Genomic DNA, 13,295 nt, shown 5'->3' on the forward strand with positions numbered 1-13,295 from the left:
TTACGATTACAGTTATTAGTTGATTTCCTGTAATATTTTACTGGTCAAGTGTAGAAAAATTATAATCATTCATGATGTTGGAATGTTCAATTGTTGATGAACTATAACATCTTTAATGTTATAGATTCCTGGCAGAGTATTGAAAATGGCAGGAGTGAGGGTAAGTTTAAAGCTGGTCTTCACTCTCAAGAAAGCCCTTATGAGGGTAAAGGGCAAGTTACTTAGGAAGCACAGGGCAGGGGTATTGTATGTGGAGCCGAGGGGGCTCGGTGGAGCCGAGTATGTGGGAGAGACAGGGAGGACCTTAGGCCAATGTATTGTTGAACACCACCATTCCTTTGAGTGCAATTATCCCAACAGGTCAGCCGTTGCCAAACATGGACTCAAGGCCAGACAAACACCTTTATGGGATTTTTTTTGGCTCAATGGGATTCGGATTAGCATTTTTTGCTCGACCCCGAACAGAACCAGAAGACAGATTCTGGAGGCTTGGCATGCAGAGGAAACGATCACATCGATCACGCAGGAGGTGGTGGATTTACTTTGTGTTTGGACCACTCTTGCATAAGCGTACCATGGAATCCTGGACATTGAATGGGGATTCCACTTCGTACCTCACCCAGCTGTTCCATCAGACTAAAATATATATATATATATATATATATATATATATATATATATATATATATATATATATATATATATATATATATATATGTATATATATATATATATATATATATATATATATATATATATATATATATATATATATATATATATATATATATATTAAAGGCAATCTCAGTTCATTGCACAAACAATGAAGACAAACTCAGCTTATTTCACAAAGTGCACAAGTGTATGCCTACTCTCAGGAGAACCAAAAAATAACATCTGCCTAACCTCATGGTTGAACTTTCAAACTGGTTTTCCTCCTTTAAAATCTGGTGGTGATTTGGTAAGTCCGTTTCAGGAGTATGCTCCCCCTCAACCCCTCCTCTCTCTGAGACTTCAAAAGGCACCACAGCCGACAACCAGCAAGAAGGCCGAAAGTCTCAATTCTGTGTTTGTTTCCAAATCTTGTGTCCACAACCCCTCGCTGAAGCTGTACCCACCCTACCCAGTCACACTCAACTGCTCCTGGACTCTGTCTTTTGCACCTGAAAAGGTGGAGAAGTTTCTGGCAACCATCTACTCTTACTCTGCAACTGGACTGGGCAGTATCAGCTCACATGCCCTAAAACCTGCTCTGCTGCTCTTGCACATCCTCTTTCTGCTCTTTTCACCCTATCATTTGCCCTTTGTCATCTTCCATCTGCTTTGTCCCCCCAAGTATCTGCAGGAAGCACACGGATCATTAGCAATCCACTACTTGTGAAAACGCCAAAATCCAGAACCACTACTCACCCACTCATTTATTCCTCTTTTTTTCCCACATGTGGAGCCACCTTCCACACTCTCTTCAATCTCATTTCCCCCCCCCCAAGTGTTCAAGATAGTTGTTCACCACCATCTCAGATCATCCACCAGCCCAAACCATGATATTTTATACACCCACACCCGAATCCCTCCTCCGTCCAAATTTCCAGTTTTCCCTCCTGAGTGTTTGCTTCTGTATCCATTTTGCCCACCCCTGCATCCAACCCTACCCCCCATTCCTCCCCACACTCTGTTACGGTGTGTGACCTCTTCGTTCTCTCCTGCTCCCACCCCTCCCCCTGAGTTTGACTTATGTGATATGACCCAGGATTTAAATTTCCGTGATTGGCTGGAGAGCAGGAAGTGGAAACCAGCTGTGCTTTGAAGTGGGAATCTGCTGGTTTTTCAGGACAGGGAACCGGAGATAATGGTGGCTTGAGTTTTGTTCTTGAGTTTGGACTCGGAGTTTGTTACCATTTTGTCTTGGTGTGCTGATCCCTAACTGAGGAAATAAGTATGAGGAGCAAGGGGCTGACTTCCTGCTGTTTTGGATTGGTGAAAGATTTGTGGCACCTCAGATGGAGGGGATAGAGAATGGATTGACATAGCCCTGGAAACTCGGGGTGGTGACAGATAGTTCTCCTTCTACGTCACCTGCTTGTGAGATGGAGCCAAGGCCTAGTCACCTCAGCATTGCGGCGTGACTACAGTGTTTTGCTGAGGGCAAAACAAAAAACCCCTTTAACCTGACAGCCCAGAGGTCAGTGGGTATGCAAAACCATTGAGGAACCTCGTGGCATCAATCATTCCAACCTCCCTCACCCTCATGCCCGCAATAGAACTTATACCTTGAGGCCTCACCATGGAAGCAGGATTGGCGATTCTGACTACTGTTTAAGACTGACCCCAGTTTTGTTGTCCATGGGGGTAGGTAATAACACAACGCCCATTAGCGTAGTGTTATTTGCTGTGTATGTATATTTAATTGCTGAAACCCCAAATTCAATTAGTGATTGACTTGTTTTTTTGCTTTGTACTTTTGCTTGTCGTAATACACCCCACACCCATTATTTAGCCGTCTCCTTCCATTTTGTCCTTCAACCATGCTGCTTGTCCCCCCCCCTCTCTATTGCTCCTTTTGTTCTGTTGCATCCTGATCTGTTCAGTGTTCTCGCTCTTCTACGAGCCTTGACCTTGGATACAAAATGTGTCTGTGTACACTACATGGCCAAAAGTACGTGGACACCCATTCAAATAGTGGATTTGGCTATTTCAGTCACACCCATTGCTGAGATGTGTATAAAATCAAGCACACAGCCATGCAATCTCCATAGACAAGCATTGGCAGTCGAAATGGGCCGTACTGAAGAGCTCAGTAACCTTCAATGTGGCACCGTCATAGGATGCCACCTTTCCAACAAGTCAGTTCATCAAATTTCTACCCTGATAGAGCTGCCCCAGTCATCTGTAAGTGCTGTTATTGTGAATTGGAAACATCTAGGAGCAACAACAGCTCAGCCATGAAGTGGTAGGCCACACAAGCTCACAAAACGGGACCACCAAGTGTTGAAGCACGTAGCACGGAAAAAATCATCCGTCGTCGGTTGCAACACTCACTACCGAGTCCCAAACTGCCTCTGGAAGCAACATCAGCACAAGCACTGTTCATAGAGAGCTTCATGACATGGGTTTCCATGGCCGAGCAGCCGCACACAAGCCTACGATCACCATGCGCATTGCCAAGCATCGGCTGGAGTGGTGTAAAGCTCACCGCCATTAGACTCTGGAGCAATGGAAACACGTTCTCTGGAGTGATGAATCGCACTTCACCATCTGGCAGCCCAACGGATTAATCTGTGTTTGGCAGATGCCAGGAGAACGCTACCTGCCCAAATGCATAGTGCCAACTGTAAAGTTTGGTGGAGGAGGAATAATGGTCTGGGGCTGTTTTTCATGGTTCAGGTTAGGCCCCTTAGTTCCATTGAAGGGAAATCTTGATGCAACAGCATACAATGACATTCTAGACGATTCTGTGCTTCCAACTTTGTGGCAACAGTTTGGGGATGGTCCTTTCCTGTTTCAGCTTGACAACGCCTCCGTGCACAAAGCAAGGTCCATACAGAAGTGGTTTGTCGAGATCGGTGTGGAAGTACTTGACTGGCCTGCACAGAGTCCTGACATCAACCCCAGTGAACACCTTTGGGATCAATTGGAATGTCGATTGCGAGCCAGACCTAATCACCCAACATCAGTGCCTGACCTCAATAATGCTTTTGTAGCTGAATGGAAGCAAATCCCCGCAACAATGTTCCAACATCTCGTTGAAGCAAATCCCGGCAGCAATGTTCCAACATCTCGTGGAAAACCTTCCCAGAAGAGTGGAGGCTGTTATAACAGAAAGGGGAGGGGGGAGGAACTCCATATTAATGGCCATTATTTTGGAATGAGATGTTGGAGGAGCAGGTGTCTCCATATATTTTTGGCCATGTGGTATACATTTATTAAGGAACCGAGAGGTGCCCTTTTGAAAATGTTTGGATGATTATTATTTTGATTCCATGAAATTTGTTGGTGACCCAGAGGCCACATCATTAATCGGAGGAACTTGAAACTCTGACCAACTATGACATAACGCTTGACTTGATGCATAATCTAAGGATTACGTCATAGGTCACGTGACCGGTGGCCATATTGGATTTCATGAAATCCATTAAACTGCATCTCCTCCTTCACTTTTCAATCAATTGAGTTAAAACTTGGACGACTTGTTGTCCACTACTCATGTTGATGTATTTTATTAGAATGACGTCATAGGTCACATGACATGGTGGCCATATTGGATTTCAGGAAAACCTTTAAAATGCTTCCCCTCCTTCATTTTCCAATCGATTGATTCCAAACTGCATAATTGGGTCTGACCTGCTGTTGTCAATTATGCCATTGCTCACTCGTCCAATCAGAGTGGGGCATCTCAGTCTCCGGAATTTCTGCCAGCATTTTTGCCATGCAAAAAAATGATGAACTTCACCGGGACCCACCTCATTCCGAAATCATAAGTCAAAATCGTTTGGCATGTACTGTAGAAGATGCCACCTTCTTCCACCACTTGGTGGTGTCATGAACATGAGCAACTGATTCCTCACTGTGCAAGGTCACTGAATGGCCACAGTGTGGATCATCAATAAGAAGTTCAGCCACTTTTAAACCAAGCAAACCACTCAAATGTTTTTCAACATCTGAGAGCTTCAAGCCCAAATGCAGTAATAAACATTTCATAATGTTCTGTGGCTGTCTTACCAAGTTTCACACAGAATATGTTGCACACACGTTGCTCCTTCAAGTCAGATATTATATAATGGGACAGAAAAATAAACATGTCAGCATAAAATAGAGCGTCACTGAAGACTGAGACAGGGTGGCGGCTTCCTGCCAGAGATTTGATGTCAGCAAGTGTTGCCAATCATGCCACTTGTTTACTATCCCTATGGTATACTGCACTTTATTTCCCCACAATAAATGTATCCCAGAACCTTTTGGTCAGACGTCGTGTACCCCAGGACCAAAGCACAAAATGCGTTGGTGTGTTAAACAACAGCACAGCATTCAACCAAAGCCTTGGTTCTGACAATTTGGCCAAAAGCTTGGGCTGTATCAGGAGCCACAGGCAGGTCACCTGGTATATTTAGCGAGGCAACGAGGCGTTCTGGACAAGCCCCACGTGAGTTCAACCCCACTGCAGCGAGTACACCTGCCAGTAAGCAGCTCACTTCAGCTTTTCAGGGCCTAAGGCAGGACAAATGCGTTTCCGCACGAACAGATTCTAACCGAACTTTTTCTTGTCCTTTTCTTTCTCTTTATGCTGTTTTATATCCCCTTCCACACACACACACACTTTTTTTTATTTTCAATCTCACTGTAGGGTGTCATGTCCTTGTGATGAGTGTCAGCAGGCCTATGAAAAGTTCAGCCTCGATGCCTTTTTGAAATAATTCATTTCGGGAGATAGTTCTATGCATAAAAAATACTCCTTTAAAGTGAATGCATTTAACTGTCATGGCCCTCAGCATTTGAATAAGAAGTTTCCTTTTCCGTTAACTAATGACATGGAAATGACTTTGAGCTCCAACCTTTCAGGCTTCCAGACTTTTGGTCTCATAAATCTTTCCCACAATGCCTGAAGCTAACTTCTTGTGAATGTACATGCTGGAAATCCTTGTTCAAAACTCCCAATTTATATAACAACAAAAACTTTAATTCATCATTGTGGAAAATACAATTAATGAATAGTTCGTGAATTATATAACTAAAATTAATATGAGACAAAATGTTATCCCTCTGCACATAGGGAATATACCATTTATACTGTACACGCACATTGTCTAAAGGGTGATTGCATCACCTCCCTTCAGTGACTTTTACACACACACACACACATACACACACACACACACACACACACACACACACACACACACGTGACCAATTACATTTTTACTGTGAGTAAACTTGCACATGCAATTCTGACACCTCTTTAACCCCTACCCCCCCTCCCCTCCCTTCACCGAAAGCCTCAACCTCCCACTCCCACCCCTATGTTGCATCTTTGCTTCACCCCTCCCCCCAACCCCAAGTCCTCCCCCTCCCAGTCTGAAGGCATCAATCCCCTCCCCACTTCATGCCTTCAAATCCCCTTAACGAATCGGGAAGGATTATGAATATGATAGCTCCAACGATATCTGTGATTTCACATAGCAGAAAGTACCAATATGGTGACTATAGTAAAGAAAAGTCAGGCGAACTGTCTAACGCAAACAAATGGGTGGAACTCCGATGCATGCACGGATGGCTTATTCTATACTACTAGTACGTGCCCGTACATGTGTGCCCATACGTGCGTGGCTGTACGTGCAAAAAAAATAATATGAAGAAAAAATAAATTTTCAAACCGCAAGCCAGAAACAACAACCACACAGGCCGTTCCTTCGCTCTCGCGTGCCCGTACATGCAACCCCCCCCACCCCAAAAGCTTTCAAACCACGAGCCAGAAACAACCACACAGGCCGTTCCTTCGCTCTCGCGTGCCCGTACATGCAACCCCCCCCCCCACCCCAAAAGCTTTCAAACCACGAGCCAGAAACAACCACACAGGCCGTTCCTTCGCTCTCGTAAACGACGACTGGATTGGGGCATTGTGTTTATCTATAAATGTGCATAAGAAATCGAGAAATTATTAGAATACATTGAGTCATCACCATCCGGAAGTGGTGCGTGCCCGTACGGAATGTTCACATCATTCCACGAATAATCACTTTCATTGAAGTAACAACTGCTGTGATACTTCCACACACAGAGTTAATTAAAATCCAAATTAAAATCAAGTTTACCTCTCTGTCTTTGCTTGCCGTGACATTCGCTGCTATTGACCATTGTCACTCCTACCCCACGGTAACTAAGGCACCGATCCCCATGGTAACCAGCACGGCACTTGACGTCATCGTCGGCCGGCCGCGCACCGGCCAACGCAGCAACGTGTCCTGTGATTGGTAACTAAATGGCGCTTCGGCCACGCCCACGCAGCAACGTGTCCCGTCATTGGTTGGTAAATAAATGGCCATACCTTGGGAAGCATTCGTCCGATTAATATCAAACCTTGAAAAGGCACATACTCAGGTCCCCAGCAACATACCTGGCAAGTTTAAATTAGATTGGACCAGTGGCTGTCGGGAAACTGGTCACACACACACACTCACACACATACACACACACTCACACACACACACACTCACACACACTCACACACACATACACATACACTCACACACACACTCACACACACATACACACACACACACTCACACACACACTCACACACATACACACACACACACTCACACACACACACACACACACACACACACACACACACACACACACACACACACACACACATTATATCTGGAATTATAGATAGATGGGATTGATGTATCAATTGTCGACCATGATTGTATTGTATGGATGGAAGAACAGGATAACAAGAACCTTTCAGTATGTTACATCCCTCGGAATACATTCGAGCATAAAAACAGAGTAAGTCTTTCGGCAGTCCATAATTACAGTATTCTCTCCCTCTGTGCATATTGTACACACTGCACAGCCATGCAGAATAAAATAGGAACCTCATTAATTTACCACAAAAAGCAGTAAACATTATTCAAGTGAATAAAGAAATAAACAGTAACAAGAACAAAGAAAGACCAGAAAGATATTCATTGATTTATGCAAGAAGACCGAAAGAAAACAAGGGATGGGTTTACAAATCAGGCAGGTATTGTTCACGTGTTTGAACTGACTTAGTGGATCACCTGTTCACTTACCTTAAATAGTAATATCACCAAGTCAGAGCCAACCAATGATATTAAACTGCAGTCACGTGGAAGAAGAAGAAAGAGAAGAAGGAGAAGAAAAAGAAGGAGAAGAAGAAGAAGAAGAAGCAGTGGACCACAAACTATTCAAGGATGCTCATGGGACGACATCAGCAATTATAGACCAAGAAGAATCCTCATGAGACAAACAATGTTGAACCCATCATGTCAGGTCAGGTATGGGAGCATGCGCCAGAGCAGCTCATCGCTGCGTCCACTTTCCGTGGTACTCCAGGGGCCTCCGTCTGGCCATCCCCCAGGCAAATGCCTGGCCCATCCCCATCTCCTTGAGATGCCGATCAACCTGCTGCAACCACTAGGCACGTCATCGCCCCATTGGCCTCCTCTACTCACGAGACTTCTTCGCTGAGAGAATCTGATGAGCAGGATCAGCGTCAGGAAAATGAGCCACATGTCCATACAGCCGCAGCTGATGCTCACGGACTATGCAAGTAACAAATTTCATCCAAGTCTTTCTCAGCATTCGCTCATTGGACACAAATTCCGACCAGTGACAGCCAAGGATTTGCCGAATAGACCTGGTACCAAAGGAATTAAGTCTCAGTCTCAGATTCTTGGTCAGAGTCCAAGTCTCACATCCACAGAGTAAAACTGGAAGCACCAAGGACCTGAAGACTCGGACTTTCGTCCTCCCACACGGGTACCAGCAGCGGCACACCCCATGATCCAGTGAATCCATGACTTCCCAGGCCCGACCCAGACGTCTATTGACCTCTGACTCACAGCCGGCAGAGACATGAATATCACTGCCAAGGGAAGTGAATCTCTCCACGACCTCAACATCCCGTCATGAGGCTTTGCCCCAATCCCATAATCTGGTGAGCTGCCCTGCGAAGGGAAGCTGGACAGGAGGTACTCCCACGGAGTGGGTCTTCAGATTTCTTTGCGTTTTTGTGTTTTGCGGAATGAAGGGTTTTCCGGTGGCCGGAGTGCAAATCTTGCCGCCAACCTCCTAATAAGAAGTAACCCAACTGCAGGAGGACGTCCGCAGACACAGTTGGGCACTAGATATGGATGGCCGTTGGCTCACAAGGAGCTCCTCCGCCCTTTGACAGGTTTTGTTTTTAATCCTGCTGGATGTCCATATCCAAACACCCTCCTCACCAAAAAACCTGGTGGGGGAGACGGTTTATTCGCCGACAACCCGACCATGGAACAGGTTAGTACAGGTTTACATGATACCTGTTGCAAGTCACAGATCTAATCTGGCCTGACCTGACATTGAAACCCATATACGACTCGAATCATTGAAATTATGACATTGGTAATCCACAACGCCACAGAATGAAAGTAAATGGTTACACAAGGGCTGACGAGTCAGCTCAATCATCTGACCCATGAAAATAGAGGTTTTACACCATTCAACTCAGAACCTAATGTAGTGGTTTGGAGGTGAAAGGGTAAGGGATTGGAAATGGATGGATGCATTAGTGAATTGATGGGTGGATGGAAGGTGGGAAAAATGGAAAATTTGATGGAAGTTGGGGAATTACATGAAAGGGATGACCTCGTTAATCCCACTCAACACATTTTCCCCATCCCCTGAACAAAGGGAAGGGACTGATCTGAACACATAAACTAATGATATCACTAACTCAGGGGTCCCTACATATTGAATGCAACATCCCAGGGGTGCCTTTTCCACAACCGTAACAATACCAGGCTTTTAGTTATCAAAATCTTTTTAACTTGAAGGGAAATCCAATAGATTAGTAATTTCCTCTTACCAAACATGTCTGCAAGCTGAGGATGGTTGCTGCCTGGGCCTGTAGAGGATGGTTTGGCCGAGACTGGGTCAACTTATTCCGTGACGTGAACAGGTCAAACTCTCTGGACATATTTGACACAGACTGGATCGCAACCTTGCTCTTTCAACTCTCTGCCTAAGGCATCCATGACCACATCCACTCTTGGCTTACTGACTTCCTCTACTCTCAGTCAGTGCATGGCTTTCAACAGGATCCTCTCATCTCCTCTCCCTGGCAAGGCTGGATTTCCCCAAGGCAATCTCTTGACACAGTCCTGTTATGTCTCTTCATCAATGATCTTTATGATTTTCTGGAAACAGTTTGGTATCTCACCAAAAACAAAGTCTGGTAACTGCCCCCATCCCTACCAACTTCCTTAACAAATCTCCTGAAGAAGTTCAGTCACTCGAACATTTGGGCATCAGCAATGATTTTTCTTCAGCCAACCCTAGTCCTAACCCGCCCTCACCTCACTATTCCGCAGGTTTTTTCATGGTGCATACTTCTGCCATTAACCTACTTCAGGTGAATTCCCCCAAATCCAGACTCAGTCAGGTAGGTAGGTATGGAGCAGCACGTCATTGTGCCTACTTTTTGCCTGTAATCCAGGGGCCTCCATCTGGCCATCCCCCAGGAAGATGCATAGCCAATCCCCATCTCCTTGAGATGCTGATCAACTTGCTGCAACCACAAAGCACGTGATCGACCCATTGGCCTCCTCCATTCGCGAGGCTCCCTTGCTGAGAGAATCTGGTGAGCAGGATCAGCATCAGGAAAAAGAGCCACATGTCCATACAGCCACAGCTGATGCTCATGGATTATGCAGGTAACAAATCTCACTTCGGTCTCTCTAAGCAACCGCTCGTTGGACACAAAGTCAGACCAGCGATAGCCAAGGATTCTCTGAAACGACTCGTCCATGGGCCCAGGCCAGAAATTCCACTTGTTGGTACCATCTAAGGAAACCAATCCTAGTTATGATTTTTGAATTGGTGTATATATATATATATATATATATATATATATATATATATATATATATATATATATATATATATCATATTTTGATGTGATAACCATTGCAGACTGGCAGCTTATTGGTAGTTATCATCTCTGGAATGTACCCACCCTCCGCATAATGAAAGCGAAAAGGCAAACTCAGAAACATTCACTAATGATGCAATTGCTGTTTCCACATGGGGCTAGAATGAACTGCAAACCACAAATACATGTCTGAAATGCTTTATTTATACCATCCGAATAATCCTTTCTGTCATTCCTGAAGGCAGAATTTGTTTTATGGCAGAAAGGGGTGAACAATAGGGCCTATCAAAATGTTGCTGATTAGTGATTTTCAGTACATTTTAATTAATAATATTGTCATACAAGTTCCCTGGGTAGTTGCTACTGAACCGCAGTAGCCTACAGGGAGAGCACATGTTGTATGAGGAAAACATTTATGAACATTTTACAAGTTTTTACCACAGTTAAAGGAACTGCCCTTCCCCTACCCTAGTTCCAACAAGTGTCCAAAATGTGAAATTTACGGATAACCCAAATTTCACCACGCTACTGTGGCATGTTTATGTACTATGTTTTACTCATGCATATTTGTAGCCATGAATGTCCTTGTGATTGTGCCAAAACATTCACACCATGGATCAGTAGTCTAGTCTTCATCACTGTTATCAGCATCAGAGTCCTCAAGGTCTACAACCTCTTCCTCGACATCAGCGGGCTGGTTGCTGCAGGTTCGCAACTTGCACATGTCAGTGAACTTCAGGCTATTGGCAAGGCACGTGCAGTCTGGGAGTTTGCACGACCGTCCACACTTGCAGGAAAGCAGTTGCAACACTGCATCCGGTGCTGGAGAACCCTGCATCCACTCGATGGCCAGCTTCCAGTCATCATCAGTGGTCCATCCACAACCCTTGGGACTTGGAACATAGAGTTGGCACTGCAGACAGCGCCTCCAAATAGCAGCCTGGTAGTTTGCACGGAGGACGTGCATGAAGAGGCAGTCTTCACATGGTGGAAGCTGAGTGGACTCTATCTTTCCCCGTCTGGCACAGAAGAGTTGATGTCGGAGTTCATTGACTTTCGTGGTGTTGGTAGACGGCACGTACATGTGTCAGGTGACCTCTTGCAGCTTCTGAAAGAGCTCGGTGGATACTTCCCATGAATGACCGAGCTGACTGAAGGCCTCTTGGTAGGTCTTATCCGACTTCATTTGCTTCAAGGCGCCCATCTTTCCCCGGCCTGCAAAGGCACTGACTGTATCACAACCGGAGAACACGTGCAGTCCAACCAGGGCATCACAGACACTGTCACCCATCGATCTAGCAAGCTTGTCAATGTCTAGGAACCATGTGCGGGTTTGCGTACCACACTTCTGATACACGGGGCATGGGATGTCCTTATTGAAGGCAAGGCACAGCACGAGGACATCTGTATCTTCGGCAGTGATCACCACAGCCTTGTACCCAGCCTCTGCTGCATGCAGAGCATGCAGAAGCATTCGGGTGTCTGCTTCCTCCAGCGTGGACTTCAGCTCTGCCACTTCCTCCCAGTGGTCCTTGTTTTTTTTGTTTTTTTTATTTTCCCCCAAAACGTCAATATCTCAGAATGGTAAAATGGTAAAAATGCAAAATACATACACTAAGCTGCTCTTCTGGAACGGTTATCACATATTGAAATAATCATATAATCCCTACCAATAACTTAGTAGCCCTAAAGTTTGGTTTCCTCAGATGGTACCGATATATGCCTTGGCCCATGGATTAGACCTGGTACGGTTTTCTAGGCATAAGATTGCCATAACATTTGCTCTCCTTCCAAAAGCAAGGGAACTTGGCAGATGATAAGCAGTGTGACATGAAGCTTCTGAGCCATTCAAGCATCACGTGACCTGCGTGAATAATCTGTTCAAAGTGTACGTTGTCAGGGCCAAGTGCTTTCCTTGTTTAAGGATGCAAAATGCTGACTTTAATTCAAGTGGCGAGAATTCACAAGTGTGACCACAGTTTGCAGATGGTGACTCCCTAAATTATTTAACCCTTTGAACCCAAGTGGCCGTTTTACCAGCCGCTATTCAAACCTCCATTTCCTGGAGCACCCTCCATATACCGAAAGTCCAAGGAGCTCAAGGTACAAAGGATTAAGTTTGGCATTGACATCTCTAGAAAGAGCCCAATCTAGGTGGGAGTGCTTGCCATTCTCAACAAGAGTGCATGCAATAAAGTCTGGAGTACCAGGGCATGGTTGTCTTTTGGCCAATCTTCCTGTGAGACAGTTGATCAACTGCCATGATTTCCTGCATTTCCCTCTACCCTCCATTACCCACTCGTTCATGAGCCGAAACTTTATAGACAAAAGGTACATTGATGTCTTCTCGTCTTTGTTGTGCATGCGATTTATGTAAAGCTCCACCACGAGCCTTATATAAATGAAAAAAAATAAATACTCTAATAAACGAACTCATAAATAAATTCAACAAACAAAATCATAAATAACTTCTCAGGATTAGAGAATGAGGTTCTTGAAGCTCTCAAACATATTAAGTAATTCATAGATGCGTTCAAGCCGTCTCGAAAATTACTTTTCATTTTCTTCAAAGCTCTAACTTTTCAGGGAAGATTAATTTTCACAATCAGAAATGAAGTCTAAGGAAAAATATATTCCT

The 13,295-nt window shown here is 44.7% G+C and overlaps 1 long non-coding RNA gene across 2 annotated transcripts in view; it reads right to left on the reverse strand.

Moving 5' to 3' along the window:
- LOC147011116 (uncharacterized) overlaps positions 1-13,295 on the reverse strand; it is a 173,531-nt gene that overhangs the window by 141,256 nt on the left and 18,980 nt on the right. Inside the window, exon 1 of one of the 2 annotated variants that reach the window (XR_015052500.1) lies at positions 6,807-6,922. The exons of the other annotated variant lie outside the window; for it this stretch is intronic. This is a non-coding gene — a long non-coding RNA (uncharacterized LOC147011116). Of the gene's footprint in view, positions 1-6,806; positions 6,923-13,295 lie in introns of those variants that run through there. 2 annotated transcript variants of the gene reach the window in all.

Source organism: Eptatretus burgeri, chromosome 16 (assembly GCF_056783735.1).
Source record: "Eptatretus burgeri isolate ZD-2024b chromosome 16, Ebu_testis_v1, whole genome shotgun sequence".
Lineage (NCBI taxonomy): Eukaryota > Metazoa > Chordata > Myxini > Myxiniformes > Myxinidae > Eptatretus > Eptatretus burgeri.